Source organism: Anabrus simplex, chromosome 5 (genome assembly GCF_040414725.1).
Source record: "Anabrus simplex isolate iqAnaSimp1 chromosome 5, ASM4041472v1, whole genome shotgun sequence".
In the NCBI taxonomy this organism is placed as follows: Eukaryota; Metazoa; Arthropoda; class Insecta; order Orthoptera; family Tettigoniidae; genus Anabrus; species Anabrus simplex.
In genome coordinates this window covers 364,551,103-364,578,673 of record NC_090269.1, presented here as the reverse complement: position 1 = coordinate 364,578,673, position 27,571 = coordinate 364,551,103, and the positions used below count along the sequence as shown (strand labels likewise).

Genomic DNA, 27,571 nt, shown 5'->3' with positions numbered 1-27,571 from the left:
TTAAGAAATCTTCTATTTCACCAGAAGAACAGAAGAAGCTGAAGAAATCAGAAGCCTTGTGTCCAAGACTATATGGTCTTCCTAAGGTCCATAAGCCAGACGTCCCTCTTCGTCCCATCGTTAGTACCATTGGCTCTCCAACGTATGAAGTCGCAAAATATTTAAGCAATTTACTGAAACCTTACGTAGGGACTAAGGACTCGCACATCAAAGACTCGGCCCATTTCATAAACAGATTGCGACACTTGCGAGTACAACCGGGGGATATACTTGTTAGTTTTGACGTCGTCTCGCTGTTCACTATGGTACCAATCAAGGATACTCTTGAACATATTCAACATCTCTTTGCAGAGGAGACAATAGTTTTATTTGAACATGTACTTACGACGACATTTTTCCAATGGAAACATGAATTTTATGAACAGACAGACGGTGTTGCCATGGGAAGCCCACTTAGCCCTGTTATTGCTAATTTTTATATGGAGTTCTTTGAAGAGGAAGCCCTGCAGACTGCTGTAAATAAACCCAGCTGTTGGTTCCGCTTTGTTGATGACACTTTTGTAATATGGGGACATGGAGAGGAGGCACTTGACGGTTTTCTTACCCATCTGAACAGTATTCATCCTCGTATACAATTCACTGTGGAGAAGGAAAAGGATGGAGAATTAGCTTTCCTGGACGTGCTGGTGAAGAGGAAGAATGATGGATCCCTAGGGCATCAAGTATACCGAAAACCAACACACACAGACCGATATTTAAACAAAAATTCGAATCACCATCCTGGGCAGAAGCGCGCCATGATGAAGACTTTGGTGGATCGCGCCCTCCGTGTCTGTGAACCAGAGTACATCGAGAAGGAACTACGGCATCTTGATCTAGCCTTACAAACTAATGGCTACACGGTACAAGAGGTCAGGAGAGCACTCCACCCCAGAAGACAGCCAGCGAATAGTAAGCGAGAAGAACCCAGGAAGAAAGGTATCGCTTATTTGCCGTATATACGGGACGTCACGGATCGTATTGGAAGGCTCCTTGAACGTCACGAAGTTAAAACCATTTTTCAGCCGACCCAACAGCTACGGAACATGGTACGTTCTGCCAAAGATCCACGTGACCCTTTAACATCTACTGGGGTCTATAGGATACCTTGCAGCTGTGGAGCTGTTTATATTGGCACGACTGGCAGAAGTGTCAATACTCGCCTGACGGAGCACAAAAGGAATTGTCGCTTGGGACAATACGACAAATCAGCAGTAGCGGAGCATGCACTGCTTGACGGAAATCATGAGATCCGTTACGAGGATACTGACATACTGGCCACAACATCCCACTTTCACGCCCGTCTCTACAGGGAAGCAATCGAAATACATAAACATCCAGATAACTTTAATAGAAAGGAGGAAGGACTGAAACTCAGCAAGGCCTGGTACACCCCTTTATATAACGTACGGCCGAAGTTTACTAAGATCAGGGACATTACAGTCAACCAACCAGAGGATCCATTGCTCGACACGACCCAATCGGAGGTCGTGCACTCCGAGATCCAATCAGACGACAGACTTCTCGGAGCGACCCAGTCAGAATCCATGCCCGGCGCGAACCAATCAGAGGTCGTGTGTTCAGATAGCCAACCAAACGTCAAGCTGCTCGGCGCGACCCAATCGGAGGTCGTGCTTTCAGATAGTCAATCAGATGTCGGTTTGCACAGCGCGAACCAATTGGAGGCCACACACTTACATATAAATACAGCTGCTTCCCAAACAACTTTTGCAGTCGCCAGCGGGATACAGGAGAGCGTATCTACACGACGCCACAGAAGATGACTACCGCAGCAGTAGTCGAAACGTCTGGGAGAAGCGAGAGGAGTGGACCACGGCATAACAGCCCGGAAGAATTTTATTATATTGACACCGGCCGTGAAAGCCTTCATACATTAATGACCCACCTCTACGGGGAGGATATTTATCGTTTAAGTCGTCAATTTGAAACGCTTCGCAAGAAGAAATCCCATCTACTGTGCTCTCTTACATTTTTACTCCGCTGCCGCGACACATGTGTTATTCCACAATTTCTTCGACAGAAGAGACTTTTTTCAACTCCTTCGGCACACAGAATTTATAACAGGACTGAACAAGCCCTTCTTAGGGAACGTATTCATTTTACTCGTAAAGAACTGGCCCTCAATGATGAACGGCTTTTATCACTACATTTGACGACAGGCAACTCGATGCACTGGAGTGACTGGGACCGAATTGACAGGATTACTTACAACACCATGGAACATCAGGAGAAGAAGGATACGCTACGGCAGAAGAAAAAGTACCAACGCATAAGTGGCAATATGAGGACGAGGGATCCGATCGACAGAGTGGACACTGCTCGGACAGTCGTTAATTTATCTAACCGTTCTTTAACAGAAGATGAAACTACTGTTCTTGCAAAAGGAGGCAATTTTGCTGTTACACCGGCGACCATCCCAATAGAAGATATTATTTCCAACATAGAATCAGGAATACGTCAGTTGCCGCCAGAGGTTTCCGAGGAAATACGTCACGACTGTTCCAAGATACTCTGCAAGGCCAAGTTACCTAAACGTAATCTTAGCAAGAAGGAGGGGCTTGCTCTAAAGGATTTAAAAGCCGACGAAAGTATTATCATATTAGCAGCTGACAAAGGTAATGCTACTGTTATCTTGAACACCATGGATTATGAACATAAGATCAAAGAACTTCTTGATCCATCGATCTACAAAAAACTTCCCCGTGACCCGACTATGAGTATCCTGCGCAAGACCAATACTCTTATTAAGAAATCTTCTATTTCACCAGAAGAACAGAAGAAGCTGAAGAAATCAGAAGCCTTGTGTCCAAGACTATATGGTCTTCCTAAGGTCCATAAGCCAGACGTCCCTCTTCGTCCCATCGTTAGTACCATTGGCTCTCCAACGTATGAAGTCGCAAAATATTTAAGCAATTTACTGAAACCTTACGTAGGGACTAAGGACTCGCACATCAAAGACTCGGCCCATTTCATAAACAGATTGCGACACTTGCGAGTACAACCGGGGGATATACTTGTTAGTTTTGACGTCGTCTCGCTGTTCACTATGGTACCAATCAAGGATACTCTTGAACATATTCAACATCTCTTTGCAGAGGAGACAATAGTTTTATTTGAACATGTACTTACGACGACATTTTTCCAATGGAAACATGAATTTTATGAACAGACAGACGGTGTTGCCATGGGAAGCCCACTTAGCCCTGTTATTGCTAATTTTTATATGGAGTTCTTTGAAGAGGAAGCCCTGCAGACTGCTGTAAATAAACCCAGCTGTTGGTTCCGCTTTGTTGATGACACTTTTGTAATATGGGGACATGGAGAGGAGGCACTTGACGGTTTTCTTACCCATCTGAACAGTATTCATCCTCGTATACAATTCACTGTGGAGAAGGAAAAGGATGGAGAATTAGCTTTCCTGGACGTGCTGGTGAAGAGGAAGAATGATGGATCCCTAGGGCATCAAGTATACCGAAAACCAACACACACAGACCGATATTTAAACAAAAATTCGAATCACCATCCTGGGCAGAAGCGCGCCATGATGAAGACTTTGGTGGATCGCGCCCTCCGTGTCTGTGAACCAGAGTACATCGAGAAGGAACTACGGCATCTTGATCTAGCCTTACAAACTAATGGCTACACGGTACAAGAGGTCAGGAGAGCACTCCACCCCAGAAGACAGCCAGCGAATAGTAAGCGAGAAGAACCCAGGAAGAAAGGTATCGCTTATTTGCCGTATATACGGGACGTCACGGATCGTATTGGAAGGCTCCTTGAACGTCACGAAGTTAAAACCATTTTTCAGCCGACCCAACAGCTACGGAACATGGTACGTTCTGCCAAAGATCCACGTGACCCTTTAACATCTACTGGGGTCTATAGGATACCTTGCAGCTGTGGAGCTGTTTATATTGGCACGACTGGCAGAAGTGTCAATACTCGCCTGACGGAGCACAAAAGGAATTGTCGCTTGGGACAATACGACAAATCAGCAGTAGCGGAGCATGCACTGCTTGACGGAAATCATGAGATCCGTTACGAGGATACTGACATACTGGCCACAACATCCCACTTTCACGCCCGTCTCTACAGGGAAGCAATCGAAATACATAAACATCCAGATAACTTTAATAGAAAGGAGGAAGGACTGAAACTCAGCAAGGCCTGGTACACCCCTTTATATAACGTACGGCCGAAGTTTACTAAGATCAGGGACATTACAGTCAACCAACCAGAGGATCCATTGCTCGACACGACCCAATCGGAGGTCGTGCACTCCGAGATCCAATCAGACGACAGACTTCTCGGAGCGACCCAGTCAGAATCCATGCCCGGCGCGAACCAATCAGAGGTCGTGTGTTCAGATAGCCAACCAAACGTCAAGCTGCTCGGCGCGACCCAATCGGAGGTCGTGCTTTCAGATAGTCAATCAGATGTCGGTTTGCACAGCGCGAACCAATTGGAGGCCACACACTTACATATAAATACAGCTGCTTCCCAAACAACTTTTGCAGTCGCCAGCGGGATACAGGAGAGCGTATCTACACGACGCCACAGAAGATGACTACCGCAGCAGTAGTCGAAACGTCTGGGAGAAGCGAGAGGAGTGGACCACGGCATAACAGCCCGGAAGAATTTTATTATATTGACACCGGCCGTGAAAGCCTTCATACATTAATATATTGTGTTTATTCCAACCACTCTAGTCGCGAAATTAGGCGTGGACTATAAATAATTATATTTATTTATTTATTTATTTATTTATTTATTTATTTATTTATTTATTTATTTATTTATTTATTTACTCCACTTATTTATTCATTTATGTGTGTATAGTATATGTCTTATGTAGGTCTGTTTAAATGTTGAGTGGGGCCGATGACCTTAGATGTTAGGCCCCTTTAAACAACAAGTATCATCATAATAAATGTTGAGTCAGCCCGAAGACTGGTGAAATTTACAGCAAGGATGTAAAGAAGAGGGCGTATAAGTCTCTAGTAAGATCCTGCAGAGTGTGTGTTTGAGTCATAAGTCCATAGACTGGTTTGATGCAGCTCTCCATGCCACCATATCCTGTGCTAAACTTTTCATTTCTACGTAACTACTGTATCCTACATCTGCTCTAATCTGCTTGTCATATTCATACCTTGGTCTAACCCTACCGTTCTTACCACCTACACTTCCTTCAAAAACCAACTGAACAAGTCCTGGGTGTCTTAAGATGTGTCCTATCAGTCTATCTCTTCTTCTCGTCAAATTTTGCCAAATCGATCTCCTCTCGCCAATTCGATTCAGTATCTCTTCATTTATGATTCGATCTATCCATCTCACCTTCAGCATTCTTCTGTAACACCACATTTCAAAAGCTTCTGTTCTCTTTCTTTCTGAGCTACCGGTAGTTATCGTCCATGTTTCACTTCCATACAATGCCACGCTCCACACGAAAGTCTTCAAAACCATCTTTCTAATTCCTATATCAATGTTTAAAGTGAGCAAATTTCTTTTCTTAAGAAAGCTCTTCCTTGCTTGTGCTAGTCTGCATTTTATGTCCTCCTTACTTCTGCCATTGTTAGTTATTTTACTACCCAAGTAGCAATATTCATCTACTTCCTTTAAGACTTCATTTCCTAATCTAATATTTCCTGCATCACCTGCCTTCGTTCGACTGCACTCCATTACTTTTGTTTTTGACTTATTTATTTTCATCTTGTACTCCTTACCCAAGACTTCGTCCATACCATTCAGCAGCTTCTCGAGATCTTCTGCAGTCTCAGATAAAATAACAATATCATCGGCAAATCTCAAGGTTTTGATTTCCTCTCCTTGGATTGTGATTCCGTTTCCAAATTCCTCTTTGATTTCCTTTACTGCCTGTTCTATGTAAACATTGAAAAGGAGGGGGGGACAAACTTCAGCCTTGCCTCACTCCGTTCTGGATTGCTGCTTCTTTTTCAAAGCCCTCGATTCTTATCACTGCAGACTGATTTTTATACAGATTGTAGATAATTCTTCATTCTCGGTATCTGATCCCAATTATCTTCAGAATATTAAATAGCTTGGTCCAATCAACATTATTGAATGCCTTTTCTAGTCTACGAATGCCATGTACGTGGGCTTGTCCTTGATTCGATCCTCTAAGATCAGACGTAAAGTCAGGATTGCTTCACGTGTTCCTACATTTTTTCTGAAGCCAAATTGATCTTCTCCAAACTCAGCTTCAACTTGTTTTTCCATTCTTCTGTAAACAATACGTGTTAAAATTTTGCAGGCATGAGATACTAAACTAATGGTGCGATAGTTTTCACACCTGTCAGCACAGGCTTTCTTGGGAATAGGCATAACAACATTCTGCCGAAAATCGAATGGGACTTCTCCTGTTTCATACATCTTACACATTAAATGGAATAACCTTGCCATGCTGGTTTCTCCTAAGGCAGTCAGTAATTCAGAGGGAATATCATCAATTCCAGGTGCCTTGTTCCTATTTAGGTCGCTCACAGCTCTCTCAAACTCGGACCTCAAAATTGGGTCTCCCATTTATTCAGCATCGACAGCCTCTTCTTTTTCCAGAACCAAATTATCTACATCTTCACCTTGATACAACTGTTGGATATGTTCCTGCCATCTTTCTGCTTTGTCTTCTTTCCCTAGAAGTGGCTTTCCATCTGAGCTCTTAATATTCATACACCTAGATTTCCTTTCTCCAAAGGTTTCCTTGATTTTCCTGTATGCAGCATCTACCTTTCCTAGGACCATACAACCTTCGACATCCTTGCATTTCTCCGTTAGCCATTCTTCCCTAGCTATCTTGCACTTTTTATTCACTTCATTCTTTAATCGCCTGTATTCTTTTCTGCCCTCTTCATTTCTAGCATTCTTGTATTTTCGTTGTTCATCAATCAGGTCTAGTATCTTCTGAGTTATCTATTGATTCTTAGTTGATCTTTTCTTCCTTCCTAACATTTCTTCAGCAGCCCTGCTGACTTCATTTTCATGATAGTCCACTCTTCCTCTATGGTGTTTCCTTCAGCCTTTTCATTTAGTCCGTTTGCAATATGTTCCTTGAAGCAGTCCCTCACACTATTTTCTTTCAACTTGTCTAGATCCCATCTTTTGGCATTCTTTCCTTTCTTCAATTTCTTCAACTTCAGATGGCATTTCATGACCAACAAGTTGTGGTCAGAATCCACGTCTGCTCCTGGGAAAGTTTTGCAATCCAACACCTGGTTTCTGAATCTCTGCCTAATCATAATGGAGTCTATTTGATACCTTCCAGTGTCTCCAGGTCTCGTCCACGTATAAAGTCGTCGTTTGTGTGTTTGAACCAAGTATTGTCAAGGACTAAATTATGATCAGTGCAGAATTCAACCAGACGACTTCCTCTTTCGTTCCTTTGTCCCAATCCGAATTCTCCTATTTTATTACCTTCCCTTCCTTGGCCTACCAGTGCATTCCAGTCTCCCATCACAATTAGATTCTCGGCACCTTTTACATATTGTATTAAATCTTCTATCTCTTCATATGTTCTTTCGATTTCCTCATCATCCACTGAGCTAGTGGGCATATAGAACTGCACTAGTAGCTTACCCGCTGCCCTATTTTCTTATTCATTATTCATTATTTCCTCTGTTTGATTTTGTGTTGATAATTCGGTAGTCGCCTGACCAGAAATCCTGTTCTTACTGCCAACGTACTTCACTTATACCAACTACATCTAACTTTAGTCTATCCATCTCCCTTTTCAGATTCTCCAATCTACCACAACGATTCAAACTTCTGACATACAACGCTCCGACTCGCAGAATGTGAGTATCCATCTTCCTGATGATCGCCCCTCTCGTGTAGTCCCCACCCGGAGATCCGAATGGTGGACTAGTTTACTTCCGGAATATTTTACCCGGGAGGAAGCCATCATCAGTACACCATTCGTACAGAGAGAGCTGCATGTCCTCGGGAGTTAGTTACGGCTGTAGTTTCCCGTTGCTTTCAGACGTGTAGCAGTATCAACACAGCTAAGCCATGTTGAGTATTATTACAAGGCCATATCAGTCAATCATCACGACTGCCGCCCTTGCAACTTCCGAAAGACTGCTACCCCACTTTCGATGAACAATTCTTTAGTCTGGTATCAACAGATACCTATCCGATATGGTTGCACCGGCTATCTGCTTCATTGTGACACGCAAGCCTCCCCACCGTGGTAAGGTCACATGGTTCGCAGGGGAGGAGATCCTAGATTATACTAGTTCCAATGTATGGAACTCTCACCAGGACTACTTTATACGAGAACTGAAAAAAAAAAAAAAAAAAAAAAAAATCCAAGGGAAAGCAGCACGATTTGTTCTTGGTGATTTCGGAGAAACGAGTAACGTTACGAACTTTGGGCTGTGAGACTTGGGAGTAAGGATACGGGCTGCTCGTCTAAAAGCAGTATATTCCGAGCTGTCAGTGGAGAGATGGCGTGGAATGACATTAGCAGAAGAATAAGCTTGAGTGAAGCTTTTCAAAGTAGGAAATGTAATATAATAAGGTATAATTCAAGAGGACAAATTGGGGCAAATTATCATTTAACCAGGCGAGTTAGGGGCGCGCAGCTGTGAGCTTGCATACGGGAGATAGTGGGTTCGAATCCCACTGTCGGCAGCTCTGAAGATGATTTTCCGTGGTTTCCCATTTTCACACCAGTCAAATGCTGGGGCTGTACCTTAATTAAGGTCACGGCCACTTCCTTCCAACTCCTAGGCCTTTCCTATCCCATCGTCGCCATAAGACCTATCTGTGTCGGTGCGACGTAAAGCAATTAGCAAAACAAATAATAATAATTCCTAGTTCCAGGTGGCTAAAGTGAATATGTAATGTTTACTCCACAAAGTGGCGAGGGGCGGGGGCGACTTTCCCTTCACGTCCCACCCCCTAATCGCCGCTACTGTTTGTTAACACGCCAAAGATGCAGAAAAGGAAATTTAATCACTTGTTCATTTATACATGTGTAGACATTCCACTCGATAAAAGAGTTGTTTGTATGAAACAAAAACGATACTGTTCGGTGAAATACTTGTGTAGAAGGCATACGTCTGTTTGGAGCTTCGGTTGCATTCCGACCGGGTTGTCCAGATTAAAATAATGTCTATGTATTCGTCGCTGCTGAACACACTAGCCATTGGCGATAAGCAGACAGTAAATATAGTGCGCCTGTACCATACACCAGCCTAGAACTATACGGTTGAAAACGATGTTTACGAATGCAACGGATGCATTCGACCGGCCGCGCTGAGTAACATGCTGCGAGTGTGACTCTGTTTCTTATCTCTTTATATTCTGACGTAACCTGCCCGCTGGCAGTAGTTCCTCTGTTAAAATCGGTTGGTAGACACCTCACACATCACTTATGCATGCGGGACATCTATAAGTAGAAAGTACGGCGTCCGTGAGCCACCTGCTATATATATACTTTGTCATTAATCCTCATCGGTCTGACTACAAATGGTAGCTTGGTCCTCGCTTTTGGTTTCGCACTGTTTTTGTTGTTGTTGTTGTTGTTGTTATAAATATAGAGTCTTCCAGCCAGGGCCGTCGCGTGCTATGTAGGCGCCCAAGGCAAGGCTTAAATCGGCGCCCCCCCCCTCCCCCCATCCCCGGTAAAACTCGTAATTTTGTTCGTTCCAGTTTTGGTTCGGGGAGATGATACCCTAGCTCTTTAGAGCCACTCCATTATCCACCACTTATGGACCCGCCGTGTTGCGGACTGGAAAAACAGGCAGCTATTATAAATAACAATATCACGGACCACCCACCCTCCACTACACATTTGATATACATATACTAAGATTTGATTCATTTATATACAAAATGCAGTATTTGATTTTTCATTATTTGTTCTTGTCTGCTCTGCTCTTTTTTGTCGTCTATATACAAACTTCAAGCATTGAAAGGCATTCGCGTGGCTTTTGCATGAGCAAATGTTGTCAGAATTTCTCTGAAGTCTAAGTTTTTTGCAATGTCATTTTCTATTGCAAGAATGGTGAGAGGGTTCAGCCTTTCCTGTGCCATTGTAGAGCGCAAATAAGTTTTTATAAGCTTAAGCTTACTAAAGCTTCGTTCCGCGCTAGCAACTGTCACGGGTATTGATAGTAACACTCTTAATGCGACCCACAAGTTTGTAAACAAATCTTTACTGTTTGTGTTTTTGATCATATGCAATACTTCTTTTGGTGTGACTGTGTTCTTTCCGTGATCCAAAATCGAACTACATGTAAAAGTTCAAGATACCATTCAATGCCGTTGATATCAGACACTTTGGTTGTTTTGTCAGTTAAATGTCTTTTAAGGTCCAAACAACTTTGTTTTAGATCTTATTTTCCTGGAAGTTGAGCAACATTACCCAAAAATCTCCACACTTGTTGGTGTTCTTTCAACGCAGTTGACCTTCTCTTAAGTGAGTTCAAAACTTTATCCAATAATGGATAAAAAATTTCTGTCATAAAGGTTTCTTCAGGTGACCATTGCACTTCCTCAGAAGATTCATACAAAAAAAGACAGCGTTTTCTTTTACGAATCCTTTTCTCTGAAAAAAAAACAGGTTCGATACCAAGTTCAGCAGCTATTCCTTTAGCGGATATTACTGCGCCCACATATCCATTCTCTCTAAATCTGTTTCAAAAACTCCAAACACTTATTGAACTTTTCAGAAGAGTCACTGATGTCTACCTCTTTCCCTTGAATGCTTTTACTGATCAAATGTCCGACTGAACGGTCAGAGTACTGGCCTTCGGTTCAGAGGGTCTCGGGTTCGATTCCCAGCCGGGTCGGCGATTTTAACCTTAATTGGTTAATTCCAATGGCACGGGGGCTGGGTGTATGTGTTGTCTTCATCATCATTTCATCCTCATCACGACGCGCAGGTCGTCTACGGGCGTCAAATAGAAATACCTGCACCTGGCGAGCCGTACCCGTCCTGGGATATCCCGGCACTAAAAGCCATACGACAATACATTACTGATCAAATTAACTTCAAAAAGTATGTCATTCCACAAGATCAAAGTTACAATAAAGGAAAAGTCTTCCATCTGATTAGTCAAACATTGAGCTTCAGAGACTGTTTGGGGGTCATCAATTTTGTCGCCTAACTCAACCAATGCATCCCTAACTTCCGCGTATTGGTATCTATATATATATATAATAAGAGTTTTGTCTCTACATTGCTTAGAATTTAAAAAAAGGATATTATTTCTGTATCGATCTGTCCAAAGTAATAAGGAAATGCACTTTTTAATTTTACGTAATTTCTGTCTGTCTATCTATCTGTCTATCTATCTGTCTGTCTGTCTGTCTGTCTGTCTGTCTGTCTGTCTGTCTGTCTGTCTGTCTGTCTGTCTGTCTGTCTGTCTGTCTGTCTGTCTGTCTGTCTGTCTGTCTGTCTGTCTGTCTGTATGTATGTATGTATGTATGTATGTATGTATGTATGTATGTATGTATGTATGTATGTATGTATGTATGTATGTATGTATGTATGTATGTATGTATGTACACGCAGCACTAGAAAACAGCTAAAGAGAATTTAATGAAAATCGGTGTGCAAAGTCGGGGAATAAGTCGCTACAATCTTGCCATACATAATTTTATTCACGCTCAGAGAAATGGTATTTTAGGGTAAGGTCTAAAATTTAATTTTCAAATATTTGTGTTATTAGTGGTCCTATCTTAATGAAAATCGGTATGCAAAGTCTGGAAATAAATCGCTACAATTTAGGCTATAAATAATTTTATTCAAGCTGAGTGAAATAGTAGTTTAGGGGAAGGCCTAAAATTTGATTCTTAAGTATTTGTTATTAGTGCTCCTGCCGATAAATACTACATAACTAAAGTTATATAGTATATTTCTGATCATTTATGTCTTATAAGTTTTTACCGTACCGGCTATGATAACAGAGATATTCATGAATTTGGTTTTTTGTTGTAAGCCCATACCAGCGCCGAGTCACGAGAAAATGGGTGAACAGAATTTAATGAAAATCGGTATGTAAAGTCGGGGAATAAGGAACTAGAGTATACGCTATAAATAATTTTATAAGACGCCCTAATATCACAGAGTCGAAAGAAAAGTAAATGTGAAGGCCTACAATATAGAAAGCTCACAAAATTGATCAACAATTACATTACACTGACCACTGTTTTTTTTGTGATGTGCTTTGTGTCTTCTTTTGCCACTCATCGCCGATAGATAGGATTACTGTTGCGTACCGACTATTTTTTTTTTAAAAAAATTGCTTTACATCGCACCGACACAGATAGGTCTTATGGCGACGATGGGATAGTAAAGGTCTAGGAGTGGGAAGGAAGCGAGCGTCGCCTTAATAAGGTACAGTCCCTGCATTTGCCTGGTGTGAAAATGAGAAGGCACGGAAATCCATCTTCAGGACTGCCAACAGTGGGGTTCGAACCCACCATTTCCCGTATGCAAGTTCACAGCTGTGCGCCCCTAACCGCACTGTCAACTCACCCTGTCGTACCTGCCTGAATATTGGTGGGAAGTAGCTGGGCAGTTAGATAACTTCCTTCTTTAGCATGCCATTCCTCTGGTTCATAATGTTCTGACACTACTGGTACGTAACACACTGGTTCATCACAGCATTCGAGCTGTTAAATCCTTACTCTGTGGCACTGATTTGAATGAGCAGTGTGCCTATTTATATAAATAATGGCAGAGGTTCGTTCACGGCAATCTGCGGCCCGGTCATTCCAGCACTGGGACTTTGGACTGTTAGATCGGCACCGTAGTACTGTTCGTTAAAGTGAGAAAATGTGCGGTTTTCACTTAATCGAGTATGTTATATAACATTGATTTTAATCGCTACATTCCTACTGTCGTTTTTGTAGTGACCTGTGTTGAATTCAGTTAGAAAACCACAAAGGCAGTCCTTCTGAGCATCCCGTAGCGAAGCACGGGTACATCAGCTAGTACCAAATAAAGATGTAGACTTAAGTTAAATGATGATTTTGTTCCATCAACAATCACTAGGTTTAGGCTATGGCACCCACAAGGAATGAACACAGCCAAAGGGAAGTTGGCCAGTACACTGGCTTGAAGTCCTTCATGTACACCTTTATGTCCTTTATGTGAGAAGACGTGGGCCCATCTCTGACACAGCTTACGACATCCAAGGTCCTCGTGAACAATAGCGAACACACTGCCATGCGACATGTTCAGCTGCGTCGCGATTTCTCTGAGTTTAATGGGCTGGTTCTGTCTAATGATTGCGGCGCCGTTATCGTATCCTTGACCACGACAGGTTGTCATGTTCAAACCACACTATTCAATTTTTTTAAACAGCAAGTCAGCGAGAGCTTCTCCAGTGATTTCTTTGGCAACTCGATAGGCTATAAAGCTTTCTTCTACTTTGATCTTCCCATCATCATCTTCAGTGATGTAGCGAACCGTTAATGAAACTTGCTCCTTGTGACTGATGTCTGGAGTACAATCAAGGACAACGGAAAAATATCTGGCTTCCTTTGTTTTCGTCAAGATACTTTGCTTCACTGAGTCACCTAGTATAGTTATTAGCTCATTTTGTATTGACACACTTAATAAATGAGATTGTGTTTCTTCGTTAGTTATACGTCTTCAGTGTTCCATTACTACATTATCAAATTTTCGTAAAAGTTGCACAAGTCCAAGAAAGTTTCCATTATTTTTTGTGAAAACGTTGGAAGATGACCCACGAAAAGCCATATTGTGCTGCGCTACACATAAAGTACGAGGGCAGATCAAAAATAAGCTGCACTTCCCAGTTATGGCCATTTATAAACAGCAACACGACTATAACGACATACACTGTAACGTCACTTTCCCACATAGTTTCCAAGAGACTCCAAACATTTCTGCGAACGCACAACCAACTTGTCGATGCCGGATGCATAGAAATTTCCTCCGGCGTTCTGCAACCACTTGGAGATAGCAGCCTTCACCTCCTCATCGGTTTGGAAACGTCGACCACCGCGTTTTGAGCTTACCGAACAGATGAAAGTCACATGGCGCTAGGTCGGGATTGTAGGGTGAATGTTACCAGACCTCCCACTTGAAACGCTGCAGCAGTTCTCTCGTTTGGCGGGCCTTGTGAGGTGTTGCGTTATCGTGCAACAAAATCACACCGGCGCTCAATTTCCCCCGGCGCTTCTTTTTAATCGCTTTACGCAACCGGTGCAACGTTTGACAATACGACGCCTTGGCCTTCTTTCGTTGTGGTGATGAGGGGTGCACACATTCCATTGATATTCTCTTCGTTTCGGGGGTGAAGTGGTGGACCTACGTTTCGTCGCCTGTGACGATTCGCCGCAGAAACCCGTTGCTGTCTGCGGCATAGCGTTGCAAAAATGCCAGGGAGGATTGGAAACGTTGTCCCTTGTGCTCACCGGTGAGAAGACGTGGGCCCATCTTTGACACAGCTTACGATATCCAAGGTCCTCGTGAACAATTGCGAACACACTGCCATACGACATGTTCAGCTGCGTCGCGATTTCTCTCAGTTTAATGCGCTGGTTCTGTCTAATGATCGCATTCACACTGTTGACCTTTGAACGGGTCCTGGACGTTGCGGGCCTACCTTCGCGATGGTTGTCCATGATATCCGTGCGTCCGGCTTCGAATTGCTGACACCAATTTACGATACCTTGCCGGGAAATGGCCCGCTCCCCATACAGAGCACTAATTTCACGATGAATGTCCGTGCAATTCTTCCTTTTGGCCCATAGGAATCGGATTGTCGCACGCACCTCATATTTGGAGTGAACGTCCAGTTGACGCGCCATTGCATTTGGCCGCTATTCACACAATACTAGACGAGACACCACAGCGGCCTGCCTAACAGACGTGTGGGCAGTGTCTGTCCCTTTCTCCGATGTGCCCACGTTTGCGACACACAGCGCACTGCTGCGGTGCGTTAGTGCAACTAACCTTTTGATCCACCTACGTAATTTCCACTAAACGTCGCAATACTTCTTCTGAACGCTGACCCTCTGTTTCAATTTGCTTCATGATGTGCTGGTTGATTGATATGTCTCAATTCTTTTTTCTGCTTCAAACCATGTAACCATATTTTTGAAATGGTCTGGTAACAACTCATGGGATTTTAAACGGTCTGCCAAATTTTTCCAGTTGTTAAAAGCCATTGCTTGACCAAAATGTGACTTTGATGAGGGATTAAACAATCTACAACAGAAACAATAGACAGAATCTGATTTTTCTGAATAAATCAACAATCACCTTGATATTTTATCTCCACTTTCCAAAAATCGATACCGAAATTGATTTGAAAAATGCCTATTTTCGTAATTTTTGGGTAATCATGGTCTTCTTTAGAATATCCAGTCGGCCCTTTCAAAACAAACTTATCACGCCGAATGTCCATAATATGCGCTGGCCACGTTGCAGGATCTAAAGTAATCACCGGCACCTGCTCCGATTTAGAAATAAATTCAATTTGAGTTTCAGTGTCTGTTGACAGTTCTATCACTCTTTTATTGCCTTTATCACTATCACTAACACGATCACTGTGGTCACGATCGTTTGTAAACGGTATCACCAGTAGGGGAAAGTACAGATTCAGTGTCTTTGGCCTCTTGACTGCTACTTTGTGAGGAGGAACTACAGCTAGGTGCAGACGTACTGGTCTCAGCCGCGGCAACATTTTGTGTTGTATTAGTTTTTTTAAAAAAATAGTTTTGGCACTTTACTTACAAAAGCCTCATTCGCTAACTCACTTTCCTTGTACACTTTCTCCTTTGCGCCCCTGATAACTTTTTCGACATAATTCTTCAGTTCTCCACTAATCACTATGCACTTCACAACAACATTGTTCAGTGTTGATAAAGCTCGTAACGCATGGAAGAATAAACTATTAGCAATTGGCGTAAACAGCGACGGCGTGTCTATATCAATGTCACTATAAAACCTAGTAACCAAGACAAGTGTAAACTGTGTCCGACGCGCACTGCGGGTGGGAAGGGGTGTCGACTCGCCGGCGTCGATGAGTCACGATCCTACTCCCACCCTCTCCACCTGCTACCACAGCGGACAGCGCTGCTCAGTATACACTGACTTAGCAAATGTCATGGCATAGTCACCTAATGGCGTGTGGGGCCTCCTCTGGCCCTGCGAACTTCAGTGAGACGCTGTGGAAGTGAGTCGACAAGTCCCTGGTAGTCCTCTGGACGCAGCTGACACCAAATCGTTTGCAGAGCGGCCGGCAATGCTGGTCTGTTCGTGGGTGCAGGATCCATGGCACGGAGCCTGCGTTCCAGGACATCCCAGATTTCTCGATAGGGTTCATATCGGGGCCCCTGGGTGGCCGTGGCAGTCGTTGGACCTCCGCTGCATGTTCTTGGAACCATTCCCGGGCGACGTTGGAGCGATGTGGCGGCGCGTTATCATCTTGAAACACCGCATAACCGTCTGGGCGCTGGAAGGCCAAAAATGGGTGGAGATGGTCTCCGAGCAGCTCAACATACCGCGTACCATTCAAAGTCTCTTCCAGAACAACTAGGGGGCCCATTCCATACCAGGAAAATGCACCCCAGACCATAACAGATACACCAGCGCCCTGGACCACACCTTCGAGGCAGGTGGGATCCATCGCTTCATGTGGTCTGCGCCATACACGGTGCCTCCCATCGGCATGGTACAGTTGAAATCATGAATCGTCCGACCATATCACGTTACGCCATTGTTCCAGTGTCCATCCCTGGTGACTGGCGACAAATGCGCTTCGTTGTGCCCGATGACGTTGGGTTAACAGTGGCACCCGTGTGCGGCGCCGGCTCCCATACCGCATAGAACCCATGTTCCTATGGATTGTCCACTGGGAGATGTGTCTAGCACGGCCTGTGCTGAATTGAGCCGTGATTTGTTGCACGGTTGCCCGTCTGTCACTATTTTTTAAAATTTCATTTCAATATAGGCACCTGAGCCAAGGCTCTTCTTGGTGCAATACAAATAAATTACAATGTCAGCTATATTCACAATGTAATCATAAAATAAAATACAGTAAGTATATAATTTAACATGATTTAATAGATAAGATAGGACAAAGCTTCCTAACCATAATTACCATACTACTTCAAGAATTTAGTTACATTACTCTTGAAGATAGATAAAGTTGGTAACATTTTTATACTTTTTGGAAGCGAGTTATGCATAGTTATAGATAAATGCCAAAGAGAATTTTGACCATAACTAGTGGAATGAATCTGATTGTAGTGAATATTATGAATAATTCTTGTTTCATAATTATGAACCTGTGAATTAGTAATTACTGATGTGTTTGAGCGGACCAATTTGTTTTGAATTTTATAGATCATAATTATAGAAGCCTTTATGCGGAGGTTTGGAAGTGATAATATATTACATTGTTTATACAGATCTTTAGTTGGTGTCAGAATGGGCAGTTTGAAAATTATTTTTAGTGCTCTCTTCCTAAGGACCTCTACCTTTCCAAATAATTCTTTATTACAGCCTGCCCAGACATGTATCATATAAGAAATGTGGCTTTCAATAAGAGCATAGTAAATACCCTTCAACAACCCACGAGAGAACTTATATCGCAGTCTACTGAGGATACCAATCACAGGGATAATTTTATTACAGATAGTCTCCACGTGATTACTCCACGACAGATTTTCATCTATAATCAGTCCTAAGAATTTAGTACTGTGTACTTTCATTATTCTGTGATTGAAGAAAAGCAGATTTTTATCCAAATTTAATGCATATAAAGGTTTGTGAAAATTTATGTAGTTTGGTTTTGTTAGATTTATAGTTAATCGGTTGGAATTAAGCCATGTTTCAAGTAATCGAATATCCTGCTGTATATTTTGTTCAAGTTCATGATTGCTAGAGTCTGTATAAAAAATATTAGTGTCATCAGCAAAAATGGATAGTCTTCCATTTAATTTAAGGTAACCAATATCATTAATGAAGATAAGAAACAATAAAGGTCCCAGAATAGAACCCTGAGGCACACCAATTGATTTCACCTTTACATTACTCTGAGTATTATTACATGTAACAAACTGCTCCCTATTAGAGAGGTAATCAACAAACCAATCCAATGCAATACCTCTAATGCCTGCTACTTCTAATTTATATAATCGAATTTTATGATCAACTGTGTCAAAAGCCTTTTTAAGATCTATAAATAAACCAGCTGCTAACATACCTGAGTCTAAAGCTTGTTGTAGTTTAATAATAATATCCTCAATAGCATTACTGGTACTCGAGTGAGGTAAGAAACCATACTGAAATTGATAAAAATATTTATTATTTAACAAGAATCTAATAATCTTTTTTTAACCACTTGTTCTAAAATCTTAGATAGAGGAGGTAGTACCAAGATTGGTCTGTAATTACTTACATTAAATTTATCCATGCCTTTACAGATTGGTAAAACTCTGGCGATTTTAAGTTTAGCTGGTACTTTACCCTCTGATAGAGATTTGTTAACTAATTTTGTGATGTGAGGTATAAGAAATTTAGAGAGTCTCTTTATAAGAGTATTACTAATACCAAAACAGTCAACACTACAACTGTTTTTAAGATTATTAATTACTAGCAAGATACCCGTGCTTCACTAAGGTATTATACTGAAATTTATAATTGAATGCTTATTGTTTAATATGTAATACGCCGAAATTCGCGATGTGACTCGTTTTCTGAGAGAATCCGCAAAATTCGTGATCTGACTCGTTTTCTAATAGATTACGGCAAGTTTCCTCCCATTTTTCAATCTTTTTCCCAGCAATCGATTTCGCACTTCCCAGGCTAGGTCCAGGTATTCCACCCGGTCAATTGGGTCCCTAAATCTTTGCCATCTTTCCCTATTAGCATTTTTAATATGGATCAAATCCTTCAGGAGATCCGGCGTGGTGTCGTCTTGGGTGCCTTGGCTGTACTGAACCCGCGGCCGGACTGCATTCTTAATCATTACCCGTCCAGGACCCGTTTCTAGCACGGTCCGCAGATTTGACGACGGTCCAGAACATTATTATTATTATTATTATTATTATTATTATTATTATTATTATTATTATTATTATTATTATTATATGACCTGGACCCCACAGCAAGATGCAAGACCGCTACTTGGTGGTAAATTACGTCTGCTGCCTTGTCATTGTTGACAATGTGACCAGCACCATTGTCGCGCGTAGGCTAGTGTGCGGGATTTCTGGCGATACGAATGACATACTTCCGCGCATTATTGACTGTCAATCTCATTCCTATCGTTTATTTCAAATGTGTTTAAATTTTTATTCATATGCCAGGAAAATTTACTGTAATCTGAAAAGGTTCTCCGAAGGAAATGTTGGCTGTTGAAAACGAACCGAGGAAAGATTAAAAATGATCGGTTTGTGATCAGAATAAGTACATCGAAAATCTACAGCCTGTTTCCAGTCATTCGACAGGGTCAGGAACGGAATGAATAAAGCTCCATCTAGCGGCGACAATAGGAATATTGCCGGCTGCCGAAGCACTCCTCTGGGGCAATAATCGATGAATGACAAATGAAATGAAATATTGGACAGTATTGCTGGGAATGAATGATGACAGGGAAAACCGGAGTATCCGGAGAAATCCTGTCCCGCCTCCGTTTTGTCCAGCACGAATGTCACATGGAGTGACCGCGATTTGAACCACGGAACCCAGCTGTGAGAGGCCGGCGCACTGTCGCCTGAACAACGGAGGCTCCTTATAAGTACATTATGAACACTTAAATCAATTGGTCTCACCTCCTTTTACACATCACCGCCCTTAAGTTTATTTACCACCCCCCGCCCAAAAAAAATTGTAAGAAGGCGTGTTTCTTTATGCTTAAGGAGATTCCTAACACCAATGTTCACGTCTATTACCTTCAGTTTTGAGATATAAGTATCCCCATAAAAATATTTCACTTTTTTCGCTTTCTTTCACAATCCCCCCCCCCCAAGTGAATTTTCCAGCAAAATATACTTGTTTCTTTAATAGTAAAAGATCTTCTAAATACCAATTATCACGACTCGAACTTCTTCAGTTTTTGATTTATGTGTCCTCATGAAAATAATTCAACTCCTTTTCACTCCCTCCCCCCAAGATGGTTTCCCCCAAAACGCGTTTTTCTTTATTTTTAAAGGAGATTCAAATACCATTCACGTCTGCAACAACTTTAGTTTTTATTAGCTGTATGTATTCTCATACAATTAAGTCAGCCTAATTAAAAGAATGCAACACCATTTTCAGTCACTTTTACCCCCCCCCCTTCCACCCAAGTGGTATTTCCGAAAACTAAAAATACACGTTTCTTTATATTTAAGAGATAAAAAATAGCATTTTTCACTTCTGTAGCATGTTAAGTTTTTGGAGATATACTGTAGAAATCCTCATTTTAAAATTCCACCCCTTTTCAGTTCCCCTTAAGTGGAGTTTCCAAAAACAAAGCACCTATGTTTCTTTACATTTACAAGAGATTCCAAATACTCACTTTATACGTCTGTATCATTTTACGTTTCTCAGATAATCTGTAGATATAGTCTTTCAAAAAATTCACCCCGATATGTCACTCCTGTTTAACCGCCAATAATTGGATTTTCCAATTTAAAAAAAATACGTGTTTCTTTATTTTTAAAGGAGATCCCGTATACAAATTTCCAGTTCTGTAATATCTTCAGTTTCTGAGATACATGTATCCTCATTAAAGGCATTCAACCCATTATTCACCCTTTTACACCCCTCCTATTGGAATTTACAGAAAACAAAAAAAGACGTGTTCCTTTATTTTTAAAGGAGATTCTAAATACATATTCTTACATCTGTAAACTTTTAGAGTTTTAAGATGTAGACACACTCATTTTAAAAATTCACCCCCCTTTTCACCCCCTATTATTTGGATTGTCCAAAAACGAAAAAATACATGTTACTTTATTTTTAAAGTAGATCCCAAATACCAATTTGCAGGTCTGTAATATCTTCAGGTTCTGAAATATAAGTAGCCTCATTAAAGGCATTCAACCCCTTTTTCACCCTTTTCCACCCTTCCTATTGGTATTTTCCGAAAACAAAAAATAGTATTTCTTTATTTTTAAAGGAGATTCTAAATACCAATTTTTACATCTATAAACTTTAAAAGTTTTGAGATATAGATACACTCATTTTAAAAATTCACCCCCATATCACCCCCCCCCCATTAATTGGATTTTCCAAAAACAAAATAATATGTGTTTCTTTATTTTTAAAGGAGATCCCAAACACCAATTTTCAGGTCTGTAATATCTTCAGTTATTGAGATATAAGTATCCTCATTAAAGGCATTCAACCCCCTTTTCACCCGTCCTATTGGGATTTTCCGAAAACAAAAAAATACGTGTTTCTTTATTTTTAATGAAGATTCTAAATACTAATTTTTACATCTGTAAACTTTCAAAGTTTTGAGATATAGATGCACTCATTTTAAAAATTCACCCCCCCTTTTCACCCTCCCGTTAAAGGGATTTTCCAAAAACAAAAAATACGTGTTTCTTTATTTTTTAAAGAGATCAAAAGTACCAATTTTCAAGTCTGTAATGTCTTCAGTTTCTGAGATATAAGTACCGGTATCCTGATTAAAGGCATTCAACCCCTTTTTCACCCTTTTTCACCCCTTCTATTGGGATTTTCTGAAAACAAAAAATACGTATTTCCTTATTTTTAAAGAAGATTCTAAATACCAATTTTTACATCTGTAAACTTTTAAAGTGTTGAGATATAGATACACTCATTTTAAAATTTCATCCCCCTTTTCACCCCCTTAGCGATGGAATATCCAAAAATCCTCTCTTAGCGAGCACCTACATCTTAATATGAATATATCCCCAAAATGTCATTTCTTTATGTCCAGTAGTTTTGGCTCGGCGATGATGAATCAGTCAGTCAGTCAGTCAGTCAGTCAGTCAGTCAGTCAGTCAGTCAGTCAGTCAGTCAGTCAGGACAAGTTATTTTATATATATATATATAGATTTGTTCAATTTCATTTTCATTAGTAGGGGTTAAAAACAAGGAATTAGATGGGCCAGGTTCAAGATGCGGGTAGTTACACTGAGGACTGTTCTTAGCTAAAGACAGACCCATATCAGTGAAATAGTCATTAAATATAGTAGAAATTTGACTAGAGTGCAGTCACCAACTTATCATTTACTTTCAATTGTATTTCTTCATTGTTACAGTTATTAGTTGTTAAAATATTATTAATAACTTTCCACTGATTATTTGTGCTGTTTAACCTATTGATATAATAATTATTTTCTAGATCTCTTTTCATTCTAGTAACCTTGTTACGCATGTCTTTATAGTCTTGTATTAACTGCTGTGAAATATAGCCACATCCCATACTAAATCTCATCTGTTGTCTTTTAATTTTATAATATAAATTATTTTTTGTTTGATTAAATTTAACAGCTCTGAAGTAAACCATGGGCAAAAGGGTCTAACTTTCTTATTTAGATTAGGACTTTCATTTTTAACTAAAGCAGTACTTTCTTTAAAATATGTCATTAATTTATCTGTTATGATATCCGAACCATCCTCGTCATTTATAGTTAATTGGCGTCTGAGACATGTATTTTTCCATAGATGGGACATGGTATTTTGTAGGTCGCATTACATAATTTCTTTGTGTATTCATTTTGGGTGTAATATTAATATCCAAGATTAATAAATTGTGATCACTCAGATCATTTATTATGTTATATATTTTGTATTTGCTTACTCTGTTTACGTAAAAATGATCTATAAGTGTACTAGTTGTCAATGAAATTCTAGTAGGAAAGAGAGTGTTACATGAACTCTGATTATAACACCCACAGAGATTCTGAAGATCAGTAGATATATGACTCTGTTCTAATTTATTTATATTAAAGTCACCAACAGTAATACAAAATGTTTTGCCACCTTTATTCCAAATATCCTCTAAACATTTTAGAAAATCTTTGGAAAATTTAGTATGAGGGTTATATACTGCTACTAAGTGAATGTCATTCACAAAACCCTTTATCTCGATTAATAATATACTATATGAACTGGCATTACTGTTAATAGATAATAATACATTGGCCTTATACGGTTCCTTTATATAAATGGCAATTCCACCACCCCTATTATGTGATCTAGAACAAAAGAGACCATCATATCCATTCAGATTGAAATAATTTTCTTCCTCAGGAGAAACCCATGTTTCAACAATTACAATGATTTCAGGATATTGTGCTTCCTGTACTGTATAAAGTAAATTACTCCACTTATTACGAATACTTTGGGAGTTGATATATAGAATTCTAGTTCCATCTTTGCTAGTAAGCTCCTGTAGTTCACTTAGTTGTAATTCAGAACATTCCATAAAAAATAACATGGATTATTCATCTACCTACAAGTAAATAGCCTACCGTCAGCCGGGATGACAACGGTCCCAGGGGTGACTATGGTCAAAACTGAGGAAAAATGTTATTGAGGCTTATTTATATATTATATATTTTTAAAATCTCAATTTTCAAATTTCCCTCCAATCTAGGCACATTTTTATTTCCAGAAAGGGAAAACTTGTGATTCTAACCTGAAATGCGTTTTTCTGACTATCATTTGTTTCAACACTTATTTTTTGACAAAAATAACAGTTGGCTAAACTGTTCATTGTTGCTTCTAGGTCATCACTTCTTAATGTCATCTGAAAGTGTTGTTTACCTTTGTTTATTCCTTGTGAAGGTATGTATGTAATTTTATCTTTATAAGAAATTGTTTTGTACCTTAAAAGTGCAAATTTATAAACAATAGTACAATTGTCTTGTTTTTTGGGGTTACTATGGTCATGAGTATCAACTCATTGCAATTGTCTTGTGGGTTATATTAGATTACTCTTGTTAAATATTGTATACAATTAATACATTTATATTTTATTATTCACTTGTTTCTTTCATACTTCATGTTTGTGTCCTTTTTATTTCAGTGGTAGTGGCAAAATAGTGAGGTCTGTCCTAGAAACTGACAGTAATTCTTCAGTTGTTAGTGACATTGCTGAGTCAGTTTTAAATAAGTTTCTTGGAAGAAATGTGCTATTCAAAGTAAAGAAATGGTCCCATAAGAAAGAAGAGATGTTTTGTTGAGCCAGGAAAAAGTGTCTCTTTGGAGGATATTGAACCTTCGTCTCCCTCTTCAAGATCAGTTTCAAGCCGGAACAAGTGGTGAAACATCAGTGCTACCAGTCTTCAGAAAGAAGCAGAAAAGGCATACAAGAGAAGATTCATCAGACTCTGAAAATGATGTTGAAATTCATTTAAATGGAAGTGATGAAGAAACTTGGGAAGAGATTAAAGTAGGCAGGATGGCAGAAGAAGAAGATAATGATGAATGCTGTAGGAAACCAACAGCAGGAGACTATGTTCTGGTTGACTTTAGTTCCAAAAAAAAAAGAAAAAAAAAAAACTGCATTACATAGTAAAGTGATAGATGATGATGGTACTTATCAAGAAGATGAAGTGAAAGTTACATTTCTTAGATGATGTCATGAATATTTTGTGTGACCAAAGGAAGCATACATTTCTGTTATCAAAGTGAAATTCTTAAAATACTACCACCTCCAGTTGAGCAGAGGTGGGGGTAAGCTAAGCTTCTATAATAAAGTTTACTGGCTTCAATTTGAAATGAGACAATTATACATGAAAAGGACAAATTAAACACATTTTGAAAATTTTTATTTAATGTTTGTCATAATTGTAACTTTTTAGCTTTAGACTATAGTTAAATATAAGATTTCTTACATCAATATGCTTGTAAAAACATGTTCTGTTTGACCATAGTCACCCCTACTAATTCCTGCATATTTAGTAACAATTCTTGAGTGATTTTAATATATGACCATTACTATGTAATGCAGTTTTTTTTTTTTTTTTTTTGGTACTAAAGTCAACCAGAACATAGTCTCCTGCTGTTGGTTTCCTACAGCATTCATCATTATCTTCTTCTTCTTCTTCTTCTTCTTCTTCTTCTTCTTCTGCCATCCTGCCTACTTTAATCTCTTCCCAAGTTTCTTCATCACTTCCATTTAAATGAATTTCATTTATTTTACTAAGGATATGATACCCAACACTTTATACTAAATCATATTTCATTTTTACATGGATATCTCATAAAATGTGCAAGATATTCACAAAAAACTTTAAAAAGTGACCATAGTAACCCCAGTTGACAGTACCTAAATCATGTCATTAGACTAAGAATAACATAACCTTGTTACGCCGATTCTAATTTTAAGATGTCCTCTATGCTCCGTATGGTTACTATCTGTGAGGTGTCATCTTTCTTAGCAAATATTTTCCCTTCTCTGGACCATATCAAATAGCTTAATATGATAATAGTGGAAACGCCTGCGAGAAACTGGCGACACCGCTTCTGTGTGCCATCTAGCGGCTCGAGAGGCTAACTACTCTTGCTACGGCTGTCAGCTGTGTATGCCAAAAGTGTCTTATTTGTACTTCAGATAGTTTTATGCTTGTTATGTATCACGATTTTGGAAATGGCAGGAAGAGGAGTTATTTGTGCTATGCATGGGTGTTTTAAGTACGGAAGACAAAGTAATCGCAAGCCATTTTACAGATTTCCTAACAACAAATTGCTGTGAGTATAGGCCTACCTGTTAATGTTTACGTGCCGGTATTTTTTTTCTATCTATGAGAACATACTTTCTTTAAAATATTGTTATGATTAAACCTATGCATTTAATCGATTTTTAGGTGTACTCAGTGGGTGAAGAGCAGAAGGGCAGATTTAGATGAAAGGTATGAGGGTATGTTTAGCCACCAGAGTCCTCAGCCATTCTGTAGCTTCTGGAATGCTAGTTCATGTGTCATTCAATTCTTTGCAATCAAGTGCTGCAAACACTGCAGAGTTTATAGAAATGTGTGATACTTTATCTGATATTTTTAATTCTTCAAGTCTCAGTAGCCCCAAAGAGTACAGGAGACCTTTAAGCAATTACTTAGGGCATATGAAAAAGCTGGATGAAATTTGTGATTGTCTAAAACAACTCAAAGTTTTGAATAACCGCACAGGCAACCCTCTCTGTATTCAGGGTTGGATAGACAATATTTCTTCACTGATATTATTGTGGTCTGAATTATTTAGTTATTATGGTTTTCATTATTTGCTAACAAGGAGGCTCACACAGGACTGCATTGAAAACATTTTTTCCATCATCAGAGCAAGAGAAGGTAACAATGTAATCCCAGATGCAACAACATTTCGCAGTGCCATAAGGAGTGTTATGATAAATCAATTGCTCTGTGCTTCTGATGACAGCAATTGTGAATCTGATGTTGCAGACTTTCTACTGACTCATAATGATGATGAAGTGCAATTTTGATGCTAACGTCTCTCGACAGTGTGAGTTAAGTGATCAGGTAACTGATTATGACATGTTATAATGCAGAAAAATGCAGACAATTATGTCATGGGCTGGGCATGTAGCAAATTTCCCCATGCTGGGTGTAGGGATGTATTGTCATCTTTTGATAATGATTATAGCATGGGAAACTTGTACTTAGAAATGAAAAAGTATGACAATTCTAAAATTATGTTTCCAAATATTTGTGGGGAAAAGTTAGATGCTAAAATATCAAGAACACTTGAAGATAGGTTTTTAAAGTTTTTGTTAGAAAGCAAAGATGGAATTAGAAGAAAATTAAATGACAGGTTTTTGTCATTGAATGAATGCAGTGTAGGCTAATGTAAGAGCTGTGTAAAATTACTGACTGACAAACAAGTATTTCAAAGTCCTTATAAAGGCATATGTGAATAGAACCAATGACTCAACAGTGAAAAATATTGCCTGTAAAAATGCCAAGTTGAAAAATATATTGCATGTGTGATTTGCTCTTGAAGACTGTAGGCCCTAGTCATAACACGACGATCTAGTGTTTTAATTGGATATTAAATTTGTTTTATTCTTATCACTGGTTCATTCAGATCAACATCCACCATTTCCTTCCCTATATTATGTTACAAGAACGACGCAAACGTCTTAAAATCTGTATTTCGTTGGGTTGGAAGTCGAAATGTGTAGTGTTTGAATAGCGCGTTATGTTAGTGTTCCCTGCGAGCCGCTAGATGGCAGCACTGCGTGCTGTCGCCGCTGCTCTGCGTGCTAAGTGAGGAGAGTTTCCACTATTATCATATTAAGCTATTTGACCATATATACTTAAATCCTCTTGTTCTAAGGTCCTTTGCCCTCTTCAAGAGTCCCTTTGCTTTGGGAGTTAAGTGTTCGTTTATATAGATCGGCTGGTCTGCAGCATTAATACTAATAGCTCGAGATGAAATTCGTGGGCTTCTTTTCTTGGCGCTGAACAATTCGGCCCTCTTCCATCTATTCACAAACTTCACAACTATCGGCCTCGGCAACGCTGGGTTTCTGGACGGTAACCTATGTGCGACGTCAATGTCATTTTTATTCACGTCACATCC

The 27,571-nt window shown here is 39.9% G+C and overlaps 1 protein-coding gene across 2 annotated transcripts in view; it reads left to right on the top strand.

The window, feature by feature from the left end:
* The window catches only part of Gba1b (Glucocerebrosidase 1b), a 133,901-nt gene that overhangs the window by 8,712 nt on the left and 97,618 nt on the right, over positions 1 to 27,571 (top strand). Inside the window, exon 2 of one of the 2 annotated variants that reach the window (XM_067147680.2) lies at positions 7,809 to 7,868. The exons of the other annotated variant lie outside the window; for it this stretch is intronic. The gene's annotated coding sequence lies outside the window, so the exon portion shown is untranslated. The remainder of the gene's footprint in view (positions 1 to 7,808; positions 7,869 to 27,571) is intronic. 2 annotated transcript variants of the gene reach the window in all.